Source organism: Cyprinus carpio, chromosome A7, assembly GCF_018340385.1.
Source record: "Cyprinus carpio isolate SPL01 chromosome A7, ASM1834038v1, whole genome shotgun sequence".
Lineage (NCBI taxonomy): Eukaryota > Metazoa > Chordata > Actinopteri > Cypriniformes > Cyprinidae > Cyprinus > Cyprinus carpio.
In genome coordinates, this window is record NC_056578.1 from 42,228,505 (window position 1) to 42,247,288 (window position 18,784).

General features: G+C 38.4%; 1 pseudogene; it reads right to left on the reverse strand.

The window, feature by feature from the left end:
- Positions 1–3,659: 3,659 nt before the first annotated feature.
- Positions 3,660–12,962, reverse strand: LOC122145803 (annotated as a pseudogene).
- Between the last annotated feature and the right edge of the window lie 5,822 nt (positions 12,963–18,784).

Consider the following 18,784-nt stretch of genomic DNA (forward strand, 5'->3'; position numbering starts at 1 on the left):
AAAAAAATAACAACTTTTTTCCCAAAAATTTGGGCCCCCCTCTGTTTTCACTTCACCTCACTGTAGCGCCCTTTTGGAGAATCTGAGCATAAACCCGGGCATGATACAAAACCTCTTTTGTCATCCAAAGGGTCAAATGATGCACTGTTTTTCCCCTTTTAAAACAAAACGTAAAAATAAAATAAAACCCCTATCCTTTGGTCGCGGGGTTTAAAACAGAAGAGCATAACCCAAAAGGCCGCGTACGGGTCATATTCCCCCCAAAAATCTCCCGGGTTTACGGTTTTAAAAAGCCTCCCCGGTTTTTTTTAATCCAAAAATTTTTAAATTGTTTTTTCCCAAGATTAAAAAAGCCTTCCGGGTTTTAAACGACCGGGGGGGAAAATGAATAATGACAAAATTTTTATTTTGGGGGGGAGTTTCCCCCCTTTTAAAAAGGGCAAATTAATTTAAAATTTTTTGTTGTGGGACCCCCTTTCCAATTTGGGGGCCCAAATTCATCAAAACAAACAACGTAAGAGTGCCCAAAGGTTTTTAATAAATTTTGGAGGGCCCTCATCACAGATTTTGGGGGGCTATGGGCCAAAGGGAAATGGGAAATTTAAAAAGTGGAAGTGAGTGGGAATGAATTTGGGAAATCCTGATCAGGAAACTTAAAATGGTGAATTTGTTTGGAAATTTTCAAAGTCTGTTAATTTAAAAAGCCGGGTCCGGGTTTTTTGGCCAAATTTTTACACAAAACCAGGCTTCCCCTAAATGCAACCCAAAAGACCAAAAAGAAAACCCAACACAACCAAATTAAAATGTTTTCCCCACTTCCCCCTTCTGGGGTTCAAACTGAGGGAAAACCCCATTTTTCCCAAACCTCTTTCCCCCCTCATCGTTCCTCCTCCACTCTCCCCACAGTCCCCTCTGTTTGCCCATGGAATGGGTGAAGGGAAAAATTTTTCCCATTAAAATGGAAAACCCCGTTAAGGGATAAATTCCCGCTATTAATTTTTTTACACAGTTATTTTTTTTAGGTTGGGAAACCCAAAAACCTTTGTTTTTTATTTACTGTTTTTTTCTTTTCCCGATTTGGGAGCTGGGTTTCCCCTGCCTTTCCCCATCAAAAGGCCCCTTTTGCAGGCAGGGTTGCTGTATTTTTAGCTATTTACTTTTAAAAAACATAAGTTATGTTCTTCTGTTTAACTTTATCCAGATGTTTTTCAAATATTAAAATAAGCTTCGAACCTCAGAGCAAATCCCTGGGATTCCAGAGCAAATTTTTAAATTTCAGGGGTTTTTTTTACCCAAAGTTTAAAACCTGAGGATACAAGCATGTTTAAACATGTCCACTATATATGTTCAGTTAGATCACTAGCCTAATAAAAGCTGTGAATATGCGGAACTGGTAACCAAAGTCTACCCCATACGTGCATCCATAGCATATAAAGTCTAAGACGACTGCCATATCATTTAGTTCGACAAACAACATAAAAATGAATAAATACACCTTACTAACTGAAAGAGGGTTGATCAGTGATTGCTGAACTGTCTCTGAACTACAGGAACAGACCCTGCAGGACGAAATTGTGACAGCGGCAGCAGCAGGGAGTACATTGAGACGAGGTTTGGGAGCTCTGTAGTAAGAAGACCTGCAGAATCCACAGGAGAGCAGTGGAGGAGAACGGGGAAGAAAACAACAACGGCAGTTATACAGACTAGGACTCCACTTCTCTGTATTTATGAGACATCAGGGATGGCTGGGACTGAAGTGGTTGTGTGTGTCACTATTTTTGTAGTTTTGTAATGAACTAAAAAATGTAGTGTATTTATTTAAAGCTGGCTTCTGTTTGTGCTTTTTTGACAATTATTTTATTACATTAAATATTTTCCTGATTTTGCTAAATGGATATTTAATTCAAATGGATAGTTCTGGAAATAATTCAAACTGTTATTTTGCATGTAACTTTGCTGGTTTATTTATTCTAAAATCATTCCTAAAAAATTCCAAACCAATGTACTTTTATTCATCAAGGACACATTAATTTGATTGATCAAGATAATGTTTCTACGTTTATAAAAGTAACCCTTTTGCCCCATGCTGCATTCATTTATGAAATACAGCATTTTAATATACTTTAAAATGAAGTTCATTCATGTTATGGAAAGCATATGTAAACCCTGGACCAAAAAACCAGTTTTAAAGTTGCTTGGGTCTATTTGTAGCAATAGCCAACTATACATTGTATGGGGTCAAAATTATTGAATTTATTTTTTTTTTATGCCAAAAATCATTAGGACATTAAATAAAGATTATGTTCCATGAAGACATTTTGTAAATTTGCTAATGAATATATCAAACTTAATTTTTGTTTTTGTAATAGCACTGCAAAAGAACTTCATTTGGACAACTTTAAAGGTGATTTTTCTCAATATTGGTATTATATATTAATATGTATGTATGTATATATATATATATAATATAATATATATATATATATTATTTATATGTGTGTGTGATATATATATATTATATATATATATTTTTATATATTGTGTGTGTAATATATATATTATTATATATTAATTATATATTAATTACCCTCAGGTTCCAGATTTTAAAAAATTTGTATCTCGGCCAAATATTGTCCTATCATAACAACCATACATCAATGGAAAGCTTATTTTTTTAGCTTTGAGATTATTATTTAGCTTTGAGAAAAAAAACGAAAAAAGAAAAGAAAAAAAATAACTGGGTCAAAGCTGCAGTTTGATTAATTTTATTTATTCATTTTAATTTTAAATTTTTTTATTTCATTTAAGTTAATTCAATGAATTATACTGGTAAAAGCTGCAGTTTGATTAATTTTATTTTATTCATTTTTATTTCATTTAAGTTAATTAAAAGAATAAACATGCTGGCCTCAAGAAAAAAAAAAAAAAAAAAAAACAGTACACGTCAGCACCCATAAAGTAAATGTAACCAGTGTTTCTCACATTAAATATTCTCAAAAAAATTAATTCAAACAATGCTATATTTTTCTTTTTTTACAACATAAACATTACCTGCTGATTAATTAAAACTGCAGCCATGTTTGATGTTTTCAGTGTCTCTTGTTCCATTTATTTAAGTTTTTCTATTACTGACAGGACAGTTTTAATAATGGACAGGAAATAATGGAAATAATGGGGCTCTACATGACAAACCCAGCTCTGACCCTAAACCCAAATTTTTGAGGCTGTATACAACCCCTACAAGCACCAAGCAATCCTGCAGGGGTTTTCTTTGTATGTTCTGCAGAGCAGCGGCGGAATGTTCCAGACAGTTATCTCGGTGTCCTGCCTATTTCTCAGCACAAAAATGATTGGAGGACATTCACAAATCTCCACAGGAGGGGACACTGCCTATGTAATGTAATGTCAAGCATGCCAAACCCTTTTTTAAACGCCCATTTCAAGTCATTGCATGGGCGACAACAGTGTTTAGAGAAGGCTGGGTATTAGAAATCTGAGAAGCATAGCAAGACTAGATAATAAAACATAACGTTTGTGGTCCCCGTGCATCCATTCCTAAATGTATATAAAATAGCAATCATGCATATATGGGCACAGAGGGTTTAGCAGAGTTGCATAGGACAGCACTGTGACCCAACAACCTCTGACTTTAAAAGCATCTACGGGGAAACTGGTTTATTACACAGTGTCCGTATCTGTAGGCCATGCGGATCTGGGCTACATTTGTTCGCCGAATGTTTATTCCCCTCTGGTCCTCCCTTTTAGGTAATTGACCCCAAGGGAAAAGCTTTTTCTCCTGGGGAAAATGGCAAAGATGCTTCGTGTTGTGGCGAATAAATATTCGCATAATGTTATGAACGAGCAAGTGCACTACCTCATGGGAAAGGCCACTCTGCAGGACGCTGTTCCAGCGATCTCACACACGTCACATGTGCTCAACCCTTTCCCCAGCTGGGCCGCATAGCGTATCCTCCATTAAAGCCTCCTGCAGTAGTAAAACAAACACAATATTTCTGTACTGAAAAGCATGTAATTCTACGGTGGGGGGTGTTTAGTGTTTGTCAAAAAAAAGTAGGAATTCGACTGGGAATTTTACACAGGTAGTGGATTCAGACAGCAATAAAATCATCTGACTACCCCTGCAAATTTTTAAAATACCTTACGTCACCATGAGAAACAGTTACATCTCAATTGGTCTTAAGAATGTTTTTTTTTTTTTTTTTGATGAACACTACTGGTCTATATCCGATGAAAATATTTTGTCTAAAGTTTTTAAAAAAATGTTCCATTAAAAAAAAAAAAAACCTTACTGACCCGTGTAGTGGAACTGCAAAGGGATTTATCAGTGGAGAGCGACACACACAGGGCTTTGTGTAGAAACTCTCGCAGTGGGTTTTGGAGTATTCCAGAAACAGACTGTTGTTTACCGTGGGGACATGGCAATGGGCACTTGGGCAAGATAATACAGGTACTGCAGCACTGGACTCTGGAAAAAAACACACATATGTTTCACAAGATAGCTTGTTCAGTTTAATCATATAAGATCAATGCCTGATCAAGCTCTTTGGCCCGCCTGCTTCCATTTGCTTGTTCTGTTCAGCATCAGAGGCTCCACTGATTCTGGGCTCATCACTAACACAATACATAATCAAAAAAAGTGGTAACCAACCGTCTCATCTGCATTGCTTCATGAATGGCTTGCGCTGAAGATCTGTACTCTGAAAACCCTTTTCTTTGCCAGCAATTAAAGTACCAAAAATTTGGGAATTTGACTAATAAGTTCTTAAATGAATAGTTTTCTTTCATGTTGTTAAAATAAAATTGCATTTGACTTTGAACTAAAAATTTTAAAAAACACACTGCCCAGTTTTTCCTAGTTTTGAACACAATAGGTCGGACTAATCTTCTACTTCTCACCTTTTCAGGTTTAAGCCATGAGAGATGTTGTCTGCGGTTGAGGAAAACTGAAACCAGGTGGGTGATAGAACCAGCTTCTCCACAGTGTGGACGAACTGGAAGGGACTAAGACCACGTTCTCTTGAAACAAAACACACATATCAAGCTGCAACAACCAACAGAAAAATTAAGGCCTCCTTTTGATGCAGATATAATATCCCAAATAAAAGAAAATTTGAACAAAAGAGAAAAATAAAGTTTCAGTTACAGAGTGAATATACTATATACTGATAAAGAGACAAATGCAATATACTGATAAAGAGACAAAATGCATTTGTGGGCACTTTTCAGTCCCACCAAGACTTCTGATGAACACAAATCAATAATCATGATGTTTTTATGCAATTAAAGTTAGTGACTGTAATATTTTTGAACATAATTACTGAATTTGGGGTCCTTGTCTCTCATACACAAGACAGTTTTGACACCAGCATAGAAATATTCATAATTCTGCTTTGCTGAAAGTACAGAGTTGTATACAGGTGCTGGTCATATAATTAGAATATCAACAAAAAGTTGATTTATACTCAATTCCTTCAAAAAGTGAACTTGTTATATTCATATTCATTACATTACACACAGACTGATATTATTGTCAAATTTATTTCTTTTAATTTTGATGATTATAGACTGACAACTAAGAAAATAAATTCCCAAATTCGTATCTCACAAAATTAGATATGCTTAAGACCAATACAAAGAAAGGATTTTAGAAATCTTGGGCCAACTGAAAAGTGTGAATCTAGAAGTGCATGGAGCCATGTACAAGCACTCAATACTTAGTTGGGGCTGGGGCCCTTTTTAAGCCCGAATTACTGCAGTGCATGCGGGCGTGGCATTAGGAGTGTGATCGTTCTGTGGCAGCGGCTCCGAGAAGTGTTATGAGAAGCCCATGATTGCTCTGAATGAGTGGGCCGTGCAGCTTCCTTCTGCAAAATTCTTGGGTCTTTGCATATCGTGATCTTTCTTTTTTCCCATATACCCCATAGATTTTCTATGGGGTTAAGGTCAGGCTTAGGCTTGCTGCCCAACATTGAAGGAACAGTGGATACCATGGTCCTTAAGCCATGCTACTGGAAGCTTGGGCGACTGTGTGACCAGGTGCCACGTCCTTTTTGGAAAATTGAAATTCTGCATCTCCCACGTGGTGGTCAGCAGGAAGCAAGGCTGAAGTGCTCTAAAACTTCCTGGTAGCATACAGCTGTGCTGACCTTGAGCGCTCGAGAAACCAGTTGACCAACACCATTGTATTAATGGTGCACCGCAACGCATCCCTGCTGTAGAAACTATTACACTGGACCTCAAGAAATTTGAATTGTGTGCCTCCCTCGTCTGCCTCCAACGCTGGATCCTGATTATCCAGAAGGAAATGCAAAATTAACTTTCATCAAGCCATAACTTTGGACTACTCATCAGCAGATCAAAAACTGTCCTTTTTTGAGAGCGAGACTCCTCGGGTGACGCTGTCTGTTGTGTCAGGAGTGGCTTGACACAGAGGAAAGTGCGTAAGTATTAAACCCATGTCTTGCCTACGTCTGTGCGTATGTGGTTCTTGGAAGCACTTCCACTCCAGCTGCAGTCCACTCCTTTGTGGAAATCTCCCCTGACATTTTTTGAATGGGTTTTGTTTCAATAATCCTGTCCAGGGTGCAAAGTTATCCCTATATTGCTTTTTAAGCACTTTTTTCTACCACATCTTTTCCTTCCCTTTCTCTATTAATGTGCTTGGACACAGAGCCTGTGAACAGCCAGCCTTTGCAATGACCTTTGTGTCTTGCCTCCCTCTTGCAAGGCAAGGTGTCAATGGTGGAATCTTTTTGGACAACTGTCAAGTTGGCAGTCTTCCCCATGATTGTGGCCTACAGAACTAGACTGAGAGACCATTTAAAGGCTTTGCAGGTGTTTGAGAGTTAATTAGCTGATTAGAGTGTAACATGTCTTCCAATATCAAACCTTTTCACAATATTCTAATTTTCTGAGATACTGAATTTGGGATTTTCCCTTGGATTGTCAGTTATAAACATCAAAATGAAAGAAATAAGCATTTGCAATATATCAGTCTGTGGGTAATGAATAGATATAATATACAAGTTTCACTTTTGGATAGTTTAGTGAAATAAATCAACTTTTTGATGATATTCTAATTATATGACCAGCACCTGTATAAAGACAAATATGCAAGCTGCTTGATTTCGCAAAATCGCAAAATCCTGGAGGAACTGACTATTTAGTGCTTCAGATTGCAAAATAGATGGTATTTCTTATTTCAACTTCATATGTTGCATCTACAATGGGGCATAGCGGGTATCTCAACACACAACCTCTGGCATGAAGTTTTTAACGGGGACGCCAGAGTAGGGTGTCATACTAAAACGTACACTAAAAAAAATGGTTACATGCAGTTGTTATTCCAAGGATCCCCTAAAATGTCTTCCTTTTATGTCATTGGTTATTTTTATTTAGTCAAGCCAGTGCATTAAGATGTCACCAAATAAAACACACTATTGAGGCTATCTGGAACTTTTACTGTGATTCCTGTGTAAATACATTTATACCTCAATGATGTATCCAGAGGCCCCAGGATACTGACCCTAATCCATCATTATGAAGTGGAAAGGTGATGTCACTTTTTTTTCTACTGACAGTATTCCACAGGCTTTAACAGTATCTCAGTTGTAACCCAATATGTGTGTATTATTGATACAGTGGTATTTATAGATGTCCTGGTGCATTGTGAAACACTCATACATCCAATTGGAAACCTTTCTTCTAGAATGGCTTCCAGCTCATATTCAAGGCTTTATCAAAGCCTTGGGGGGGCAGTGGAAGATCTTTATTGCAAATATTGAAGTAATTCTGTTTACTTCTTTCTGTCAGTGTAAGACATTTTTTCTTATTGTTATGGGAAATGTAGCCTCTCTTCAATTCCACTTGAATTTTCCAGTTAGTGTGTGGAACAGATGTAATGGAGCATACCTCCTGAGGTTGTTGAGCAACCTGCGGATGTCTGCATACATGTGGAAGAGGTAGAAGCCAGGAGGGCTATTATGTTGTCCATTGCTCAGGCTTGGGGGCTCTGGTAAGAGAACATGATCGCTATGTTTGGATTCACTCATCCATACTGTCAAATCCAGTCACCCAACAAAAGGGGGGAAAGTTTTTGTCTGATCTGAAGTGCACGATGTCAAATAATGTTCTAAAATTGCACAACTATGATCATGAATTAAATCCAAAAGAAAAATATGTCAAACAACATGGACAAAAGCATCGTGGACACCAGCTCTCCATTTCTTCTGGGAAGGTTTCCACCAAATGTGCATGGACATGGAAGCAGTGGATTTGCAGGGATAAGACACAAGAGCATTAGTGAGGTCAAGCATTGGTCAGAGGTCAGGCGCTTGCTAATGGGGGCCTGACTTGCTGCTGCATTTTAATTAACTTAAATATGCTGAGTGAGGTTCAGGTCTGGTCTTTGTGCAGACTAGTCATGTTATTCATACTGGAGCAGGAAAGATCGCCCCTGAACTGTTTTAAAATGTTGAAAACACACAGATTTCTAGAATGTTATTATATGCTATAAACATTTAAGATTTAAAATATCAAACAAGGAGTGTTACATGAATTGCACTCGTTTAAAAAAACTTACATATTTCGTAGAAATACATGGAGCTCTTTTTGTGCTTCTGAGGATTCACTGTAGCCTCAAACAGAGTGTAGGAAGGAAATGTTCTCAAGCATCTTGGCAAAAATTAGAACGTACCTTTTGGATTTGAAATAAGCCACTGAAAGTGAAATAAGCATAAGAACATTTTAAAACAAGAAATGAATACTTTCTGGAAATGTAGAATTAATGTGAAGCTACTTACTATATATTCTTGGGTACCTGAATGATCCAGCTTATGTTTGGAGAGTACACTTTGTGCTGAATAAAACCAATGGCAGAGACTTTCCCACTCCTCAGGGGAACGTCCATAGATGGACAGCGTCGCGGGTTCCGCGATGCTGATACTTGCTCTCCTCTAGATCATGTGCTACTTCCTGACAGATATAAAGAGGACTCTTTTTAACCACAAAGTCGTTATTACGAGAGGGAAACTCTGAATTTCTTTAAGCTCCAATTTTCCCGATTGGGGGCATGTCAGTGAGGAAACATATGGGATGCAATGGATGCAAAAGGGTGTTGTTTTACACAACAATTAGGAATTTTCTCCAAGTATGTTACAGACATTTCATGTAGACCCAAAAGAATCATCATCTTGTGAAAATGGGCATCTATGTCGCCTTTACATAAAAAATATGAGTACATTTGGCATACAATTAATTTAAAAAAATAAACAAAATAAACGTTACGTTAGCTGAACTTTACATTTACTCTCAACGGGTAAACTTTTGGGTTCACTAGTAAAGTATTGGGTATCTAGACTGTCCTGTGTCCTCTGACTCAAAACTGTGCTTAAGCACAACGTTATTATGTTTAGAGCTTCGAAATGTTCACTTCTACACTGATATATGAAATGAACACATTAAAATGCATTAATACTTGTAATAATATCATCTACTGTAGTTGGTAAAACATGGTGCATCTCTATATTTTGACTGAATGCCCCTTTCCAACCAACCTACACCGTTAGACTTGTTAGACAAAATGATTATACCTTGATCCAAACGGCAAAATACTCCCCTTCAATGTAATTGTCAGTCTTCAAGTAGATTTCCCGTAGCTCATTTGCCCCCTACTGGATTGTACTTGAGTTTAATTTGTCAAAGCGTGAAAGGTTTGCCTGCCCTGTAAATACATTACAAACATGAAACATACTGTACAAGCCACCCTATCCTTGGGCTGTAACCAATACAACATATAGATAGACATTACTTACAGCATGAACATCTAAGGAGTCTACCGTAAGACATAAGGGTCCATATTCAGTTGTTAAACACCTGTTTGAGAGTTAGTTTAACCCCTGCCTTCTCCAGGACGACTCTCTCTGCATCAGTTTTATAGGTGGTTTGGATGAAATCAAGTAGGTTTTTGGGTTCATACATGCTGCTGCATGGATATGTGTGTCTACCTGTAAATTAGCAATTTATGTGCGTTTTGACAGCAGGGGAAATTTCATTTGCTATACTGATATGTGCTCCAAATTAACCTTTCTGACATTTAGAAATCTCTGTGAGGAACACCCTTGAGTTCTTTTAGTTCCGCCATTTCGTTGAGCATTTTTATGTAGGGTAAAACTTTGACCCAAGGAAGTTAGTCGCTATGACAGTAGGTCTTACTGTTGAAAGAAGAAATACAGCTTTAGATCTCAGAATTCTGGAAATGCGATAAGGAGAATTGTTGAATTTTGTGGTGAATTGGTTGGAGACTTACGTAGGCCCATCGGCAATCATGGCGAGCACATGACTCATGTCAATGGCAAATGTTTCCAGGTTGGATAAGGCAGACAGCGTGGTTTGTTCATATCCCGAGCTTCAGTGTTTCAATACATAAATAAATTTCCCTCCTTCATCTTCATCTGATAATTTAGGTTGTCTGGAATATTTTTTATGCTGTAAGGGTCCTGTCCTTCACCAGGGGAGGGCATATATCTGTGGAGAGCAGAAAAATAAAAAAAAGGTAAGCTGGTAAAACTGTTTGCCCAAGAAAGTATTGTTGTTAAAGTTTGAAGAAGAAGACAGCAGTAGACTGGTACAGTATCCCTTGCTGGTTTTCCCATCAGAGGGGAAAGAATCATTCTTTCTATTTTAGCACAGAATTTTGAGCTCCCCATAACTTATGTTAACTTAAGTCTTCTAAAATAGTTCAGTGTTGATGTCTTGGGAAGGAACTTTAGGCAGGGACTAAAAAGGAACATCAAGCAAGATTCCACTGAAATGTTTTTAGAGCCCAAAATAACCTAGAAAAAAGAACTGGTCTCCATGTCCTGTCTGGTTATGAACCCCAAGTAAATACAGAATACCTGGAAGGATTTCATATTTTCTGTCCACATTTTATTGCTGCATTAAATAGAAACTTGCAGGGTCCATGGAATCTGTGATATGCCAGTTTTGAGTATTTTTCTCGAATAAAGAGAGCTTTTAGAGAATTTTAGCTGCTTGCTCATAGTCCTCAACCGTTATCTGTAAGACACAGTGATTGTAAGACAACCTGATTGTTAAAACCATGGTCAGCTTTAAAAGTGACTTTGGTGGTTGAACTTCAACAAATTATGACAGAAAGTAAGAAACGTTGCTTGATTGTAAATTCAATATTTTCACACCCCAGCACAGTAGTCTCCACTAATGGTGACTCTTTGATACTTGGAAATTTTGGATGGGGGACGGTAGGGAGGGGAATTTAGGGTTTGTCACCACCCCCGGGCCTCCCTTTTTTAAAGGATTTGCAGTGACTGATTGGGGATCGAATCTCTTAAACTCTTCTTCCTAAAAAGGAAAAAGCAAAATGGAGAAAAAATTTTTATATTTTTATTAATTAAAGCATTTGTACATATCATTAATGTTCTGGGGGAAAACTGATGGTACTTTTTTGGCATGTTTTAAAGAGGGCCAAAAGTGGTCTTTAAGGTCATTAAACCCCCTCCAAGCTGGTCAGATCGGGGTTTCTAACCTGGGGGGCACGTTCACAGAGGCCAGCTCCCCCCTAATAACATGTCTGAACCCTAATAAAAGTTTTTCAGGACACTGAAACTTCGGGTGGGAAAATTGGGGGCCGGTTAGAGGGATTTTGGTCACTAGAAGCGGGTTTGGAAAACCCGCTCTAGTTGACCTTTTGGGGGACCGGGGTTTACCTTGAAACCCCATTTTGGGTTCCGGAAAAGACCATTGGGGGTAAACAGTAACCCTCCCAGTTCCAACCCCGGTTTCCACCTAGAGGGTTTTGCCCTGGTGTTTCAAGCAGGTAAAGCTAAAACTCTGACTGAGAACAATTGATGTGACCTTTGGGCCTTTTCCCCTCTGACTTTTTGCTCCCCCGTTCTCTAAATGCTCCCTCTTTTTTGGTTCCGCAAGCCTTTTGGACAGTCCTCGGACAGGTACAGGACGGGGCATCTTTTTGTGTCCTTTTCCTTCATGCCGAGGAAAACCCTTCTCCGCCAGCAACGAATTTCCTCCCCCACAAAACTCAGAGCAATTTTTGGGAATGCCGTGCTACTTATAGGGGAAAATTTAACATATTTTAGAAACTTTAAGCGTGTATTCATAAAGTCACCTTTCGGGGTTTTCAAATACTGACTAGGTTCTGATTGCTGTCCTGCTCAAACAACAGGGTTATTTGAGTATGTTTCAGGGCCAATCAAACCTTGCTGTAATTCCCGGGGATCCCATTGCTTCCCCGGGCCTTGATTCAGGCCTGCAAGCCCACTCCAGTCACAGCTGCAAACCCTGCCCTAAAAACATTAGTTTGTGCAAGGACAAAACATGTCTGACCCTGGGGTGACTTCTCCCTGAAAGTTGGGAAACAGGCCCCAGTGGCACATCAATGTCCGGGCAAGAACCAGACCCTTTTAAAGGGGTTTCCATTTTTTTAACCTTTCCCTAAGAAACCCCTATACATAAGATTGTGCCCGTCATACTGATGTTTGCCGTGGTTACCAAGTACCAAGAATCGAGAAACCCGTAGATACATCAAAAACCCGGAGCATATTTCACTAGCTTTTTGTTTAATAAAAAAATGCTATAAATTTTCTCCGACCCCCCCCAAAAGATCAAAAAACTAAAAATATCTTTCCTAACAAAAAATCAAATCTGTCCAAAAAATAATGCTGATTAAAGGCTATGACTTTAGCTTACCCCGCTGTTTTTTTTTTTGATTGCCCATGCATCTATTTCCAGCCCAAATTTTGCTTAGGATCCTGAAACTCAAATGCTCAAGAAAAAAAAGAAATCCTTTCACTGCCCTATCCCTACAAGAACTGTCGAAAATTACTGATTTAAAAGAGTTCATTTACTTCGTCCTGACATGCAAGCTTACGTTTGCTGCCATTCTTACCTTCGTCCCCGCCCGCCATCTGGGCTGGCTGTTCTAAGGGGTCACCTTCAAAGTATTATGGGTATATGTTTGCGGTGCAGTGTGTGGGGGCCCTTTGTCCTGGCACTCTGAAAAACGCTGTTGTCTGCTACCGTTTTTTTTTCTTGAGTGCCTCTCTCTCTCTTTCTTTTTAAGAGGTGAAAGCCCACATCCACGAGTAGTAACCTTTAAAGTCAAACCGCCTGTCAACAAAAAGTGACCCCGAAGCCTTCAAGAACCCCTTACAAAGGACACTTTAACCTCCCACCCATCTCTGCTAAAAACCCCGGTTTTTCCCCAAATCTTGGATTAACTCCCCCCCACCCCCTTAAACCGCCCATAGATCCCGATTTTTCCCGAACCCCCCGTCCACGGAACGGAAACGTGGCCAATACATCCCCTTTGACAGCTTCGCTAGCTCACACCCCCCCCCCCAACACCCTAATTTAGGGCCCACTTTGTTTTAGGCAGTATCTTTACCCCCGATAAAAAATCCTGCAGCCTTATCATGGGGCTGCATGGGGGATCATGTCACAAAAGCCAAGGTAAAACACCCCTAAACGATATCGTTGGTTTCTTGAGAGCTTAAACTGGGGTTGCAGAAAAGGGGGCTGTTTTGGGGCGCCCAGAGCATGGGGCTCCCGCTCATTTGTATCCCTACTTTAAAACCTTTATAAACAAACCTTTCACCCTTTGTCATCTTGACACAGTGATTATTTGAAAAAAAACAGAATCCACACACACACAAATCGAGTATGGGAAAACAAACCTAAAACCAGTGTGAGGGACAAAAAAAAGTAGGGTTTTCCTGATCTGACGTGTTCCTTTATGTTTTTGTAATAGGCTTTTACTCTACCATCCAACTGGAGCTCCAACGAGAAACCCCATAATTCTTTTCAATCAAGTGCGCCTGTCAGCCGATGAAAATTGAGCGGTTCAGGAACCCCACAACCCAGTTATGCGGTTATTTTTACGGCTGCTTGTCGGCAGGGGGAGGAACTGGAAGTGGATTTTTCAGTGGAAATAAGGGCGTTTTTAAAAATTTCCCCATCCCATTTTCTCTCCCCATTCGCAGAGGGAGTTCTGGGTTAGTGACTGAGGGGTTTTTGGGGCTGTTGGTCAAAAGGTTTTGGGGGATTAAAGGTACAAGGGCCGGGCTTTAAAGGTTGGTTTGGCATAGAAGCTAAACCCAAGCTACTGACCAGGCTGTAAATAAGCTGTGCAAGTTTTTTTTTGAATCCTTTTACATTTAGCGTAAATCTTGTTAAATTAAAGAATGAATCACTCTGTTTTCTTGCACCTATTGGGGCTATTTGGGTTTGAGGTGCTTCGCCCGAAAAAACCCCGTTTTCGATGTAAAGAAACTGATAATTTATATCAGGTTTTTATGTTTAGTTTTAAGTCATTTAAAAAACAGAAAAAAAACCATTAGTTTTTTTCTTAATAATAGACTTCAATCTTTTTTTTCACTTTTTTCCCTATGTGCATTTTTTTTTCTCCCTATTTTGTGCTACCCTTTTTTAACTCTTGAAATTCTGCTAAAATTCCGCCTCCCGTATGAGAAATTGCTTGTGTTATCCTCACTCTAAGTAACTTTAACTAACAGCATATGCAGATGTAAATATATGTCTATGTATATGTAATTGTATATAAAATATATAGATGTACAGTATTCAGCATTAAAGGTCATATACACTTTGGAGTGTTACAAGCTCTTGGTGCATAAAGAAGATCTTTTAAGTTGCAAAGACTAAAGTCTCAATCTCAAGAGATATTCTTAAAGTTAAGAGTCAGACACACCTACCTAAAAGCCTCGTTAAACACGTCCCCACATGTCTACGTCACGATGTGGGAAGGTTGCATTAATGCCGCTCCAATGTTCACGCAAAAAAGAAGCGTAACCTTTGACTTCTCACGTTGCCGCCGCTGCCAGTTGTGTAGACACTGTGTGTTTCCTGTGAATAGCGAAACTACTTGTTTGGTCTTCCAAAGAGGGACATGCACTATGATGTCAGTGGTTAAGTTTGTATTTACAACACTGTTCCAGAACAGTTCAAACCAAATATTCAGACCTGTGTGCAGTGCAATTTTAGTGGGAGGGACTGTTTCCTGATCGGGACGAGAAGACTACAAGCCGGCTGTTCTGACTCACAGTCTGTAGGTGTACATTATATATGTAAGGATTTGCCACTGATGGTTCAAACATGAATTTTGAGCGAGTAGTGCTTGTTGTTTGCGTTTCTTCGGTGTAAATGCAGACATGGTTTTATGTTTACACGGCGCGATGCAACACAATGTTTAAAAAGACAGTATAAGTCAGTGGTTCTCAATTCCAGTCCTCGCACCCCCTGCTCTGTTCATTTTGTATGTTTCTCTTATCTCTTCAGACGTTTTTTTCTATTCGAACGTAAGTGCCCTGCGAAGTAGACATCACAGGATATTCCACCTTGATTCCAGTTCGATGCGAATATTGTTATTTTCAAGTGCATTGAAGTGTGCGAGACTTTGAAATTAAATTGTATTTATTTACAGAGGTATATGATGTCACATTTGTTCCGTGTGTGAAGATGTTGTGCAGCGCAAATCTGTGAATGAATGTACTGAAGTGAATACTTCGACAGATTTTCCCTGCTCAGGGAGTAGGGAGCAATGAACACTGTGCAGGGACCATGTTAATCGGAACACAGTTCATGCACGCAGCTTCTAATTAGCTGATTATCTGAATCAGGTGTGTTAACAAAGAGACACATGCAAAATATGCAGAGCGAGGACTGGAATTGAGAACCGATGGTATTGTCATTATATCCTTTAAATTTTGTCCCCACTGGATGCAAAAAATGTCTTTTGTTATAATGGGTTTTAATGTTTTTGTCTTGGCGCTCTGGGACACACAGGGGCGTAACATTTCCGTCACATGCTTGAGGTATTCAGCCAATCACAACGCACTGGATAGCTGGCCAATCAGAGCACACTGCGCTTTTCAGACCGATGAGCTTTGTAAAAATCGACATGTTTCAAAAAGGCAGGGCAAAGAGGAGAAACAATAGTGTACAGTATGTGGAAAATAATGTGTTTTTTGAAACTTAAACCGCATAAACCAGTTTCATTACACCAAATACACAAAATAATGTTCTTTTTAGGAAAATCATATGGCCCCTTTAAAACCAGTTTCATTACACCAAATACACAAAATAACGTTCTTTTTAGCAAAATCATATGGCCCCTTTTGCACTACAGTAGGGGCTATTTATTAATTATTGGTAAATAGCTTATAGAGACTATTTACATCTAAGTGAAAATAGCACATTTTCTTAGCTTATAGAGGCTATTTACTCGTAGTGCAAACCAGCAGCATTTTTTAGTGATGTGCTATCTATATCTATAAGTTACCGGTAGCTATAGATTCTATTGAAACTAGCCAACTTGCAGGATTTTTCTGTTTATAAATACTACTTATTGCAAATAGTGGAAAACTATCTGCACCTCAACATTGTGGTACATTATAAAAACAGTATGCAAGAGTAACTTATTGATTGTAAATTTTAATTCAAATCATTAAAATGGATGCCACCTTATTGGGACAATAAAGCCCTCCCCTACACCTACCCTAACCCTGCAATCTCGGCTACACTTTATATTCAAATTTTGATTATTTCCTTCATTTTCATTGAAAATAATGTTTTTCTGATGTGATTTGAAATCTGAAAGGGAAAAAGAAATCGATCTTGAACCTGGGTCGATTGCATCAAATGAGTACGACACACGCTTTACCATCTGCTCCACTGAAGTTGACGGTCATCAGCTGTCTTTGTCATTTTGACTAGCCGAATCACTCGTTGGTGGGTGGAGTAGTGTAAATAGCCCATTGTTTTTGAATTTCTTTGTTACTTTTTTTTCACAATTAAAACAATGAGTTGGTATTCCTCTTGCACCATTGTTGTCTTTTGTGCTAAAAAATACGTCTCCTGATAGTTCTTTCCCAAGTGGTTCTATTCAGCATTAAAGGGTTAGTTCACCCAAAAATGAAAATGAGACTATTAATTAGTCATAGTCAAAATTAGTCATCCGCCTGGAACAGCTTTCCGTTTAAAACAGTGAGCACAAGCTAGATTCAAGTGATTATTACGTTTTGAATATGGATATATGGAATATGAAATATGGATATTTCTTACAAAAATGCATGGATTCGCTACAGAAGGCATTTGTTCACCCCCCAAGCCTTGTGAGACACTTTTTTAAATGGATGGGCGATTTTTATTTAACTTCTTTTGGACTGATGCATGCAACACCGTTTCACTTGTTTTGGTGTGTTGAATGCAGTGTGTTGTGTTGTATACAGTGAGCCTCCAGAATATATTACAGTGACTTGAGGGTGAGTAATTTATGGGCTAATTTAAATTTTTGGACCCTTTAAGTCTGAAAATGATTCAGTGGGCTATGTAACACATGTAATTGTAAAGAAATTCCCCTTTTTTTAAAGTTTTCAGTTAAAAAATACCTGTTGATAAAAAATTGCCTTAAAACTTATAAAAATTTTTTTTTTTTTTTTTTTTTTTTTTTTTTGGGGTGTACTCGTTTTGCAACACAACATTTTTACTTTGAAATTTTCAAAAGGGGTGTACCCCCTTTTGCTTGCACTGTTTATGTTTTACTGACATGTCTTTTGCTTGGAAGCCCCCTGGGGAAAACTTGTAAATTTAAAGCTTTAGTGTGCAAACACATTTTTCCCAAAAATAATTTAAAAGACAGCCCTGACGGGAGCGACAGGAATCTTGTACCCTAGAAAAAAATAAAAAAAAAAGGGGATTTAATTGTCGTTAGTTCATACCTGATCTTCTGCCTGTACTAAAATTGGTATTGATTGCGCATTTCCCCATTTTTATGTCTTTTGGGATGGATTGCCCTGCATTCCCTTTTTTGGATGAGCCATTTGTAAATTGAAAATGAAAATTTTTCTCAAGCCCTTTTGGGGCCCGGATGCTTTCCTGGTTCCCCCCTTCTGGTGGGAATCAAAAATTTCTGTAGTGAACAATTCAAAGACGGTAAATATGTTCTACAATAAAAAAAACCATTTTAAAAAGACTGATATTAAAAAAACTGATATTGACCTTTTTTTGCTGCAGGATAGGGGAGAAGATCATAAGCCTCCCCCTTTCCCAAACATGGACTTGAGAGCTGTTCCCATGGGCGTCTGGGTCTTCGCACATTTCCTGTTCTCAGGCCTTGAGAAAGGGGAAGAACAAAGAATGCAGTAGCAGAAGGACTGGCAAAGGAGAAAAATTTTGTGGGGGTTTTTACTTTTTAATTTTTGCAACAGTTTAGTCGGAATAAGGCATCTACATAAATGTTCATTAGAACGGTAATGGGTAAAATTAAACAACCAAAGCTATAAAAGTATCATCATTAAAACAAAACTGCAGGTCTTTTTACCATCACAGGAAAATGCATCAAAGAAAGAAAAAATGCATTTTTTTATAAATTTCTAGATATTATTTAAACTTATGAAGCCTTACCTCGCCTCAGATCTTACAGAACTCTGTTCCTTCGCACTGCCTGCAATTATAAACCCCTGAAGTTTTCCCCGAAAAAAAGAAAAAAAAAAAGAAAAAAAAAACACTCAATCCCCCCCCAGTGAGTATGGAATTTGGGACATGGCTGAGCAAAGAGAGAAAAACAGAGTCCGTTTCCCCCCTCGACCTAGCAAAAAACAGGGCTATAAAATTTTATTTTTTTTTGTCTTTTATGATGTTTCATTATTTAATAAACATAAGTTTAAAGAATTTTAAAAATACTTCTTTTTTCTTTCGATTTCTTAACCCCCGT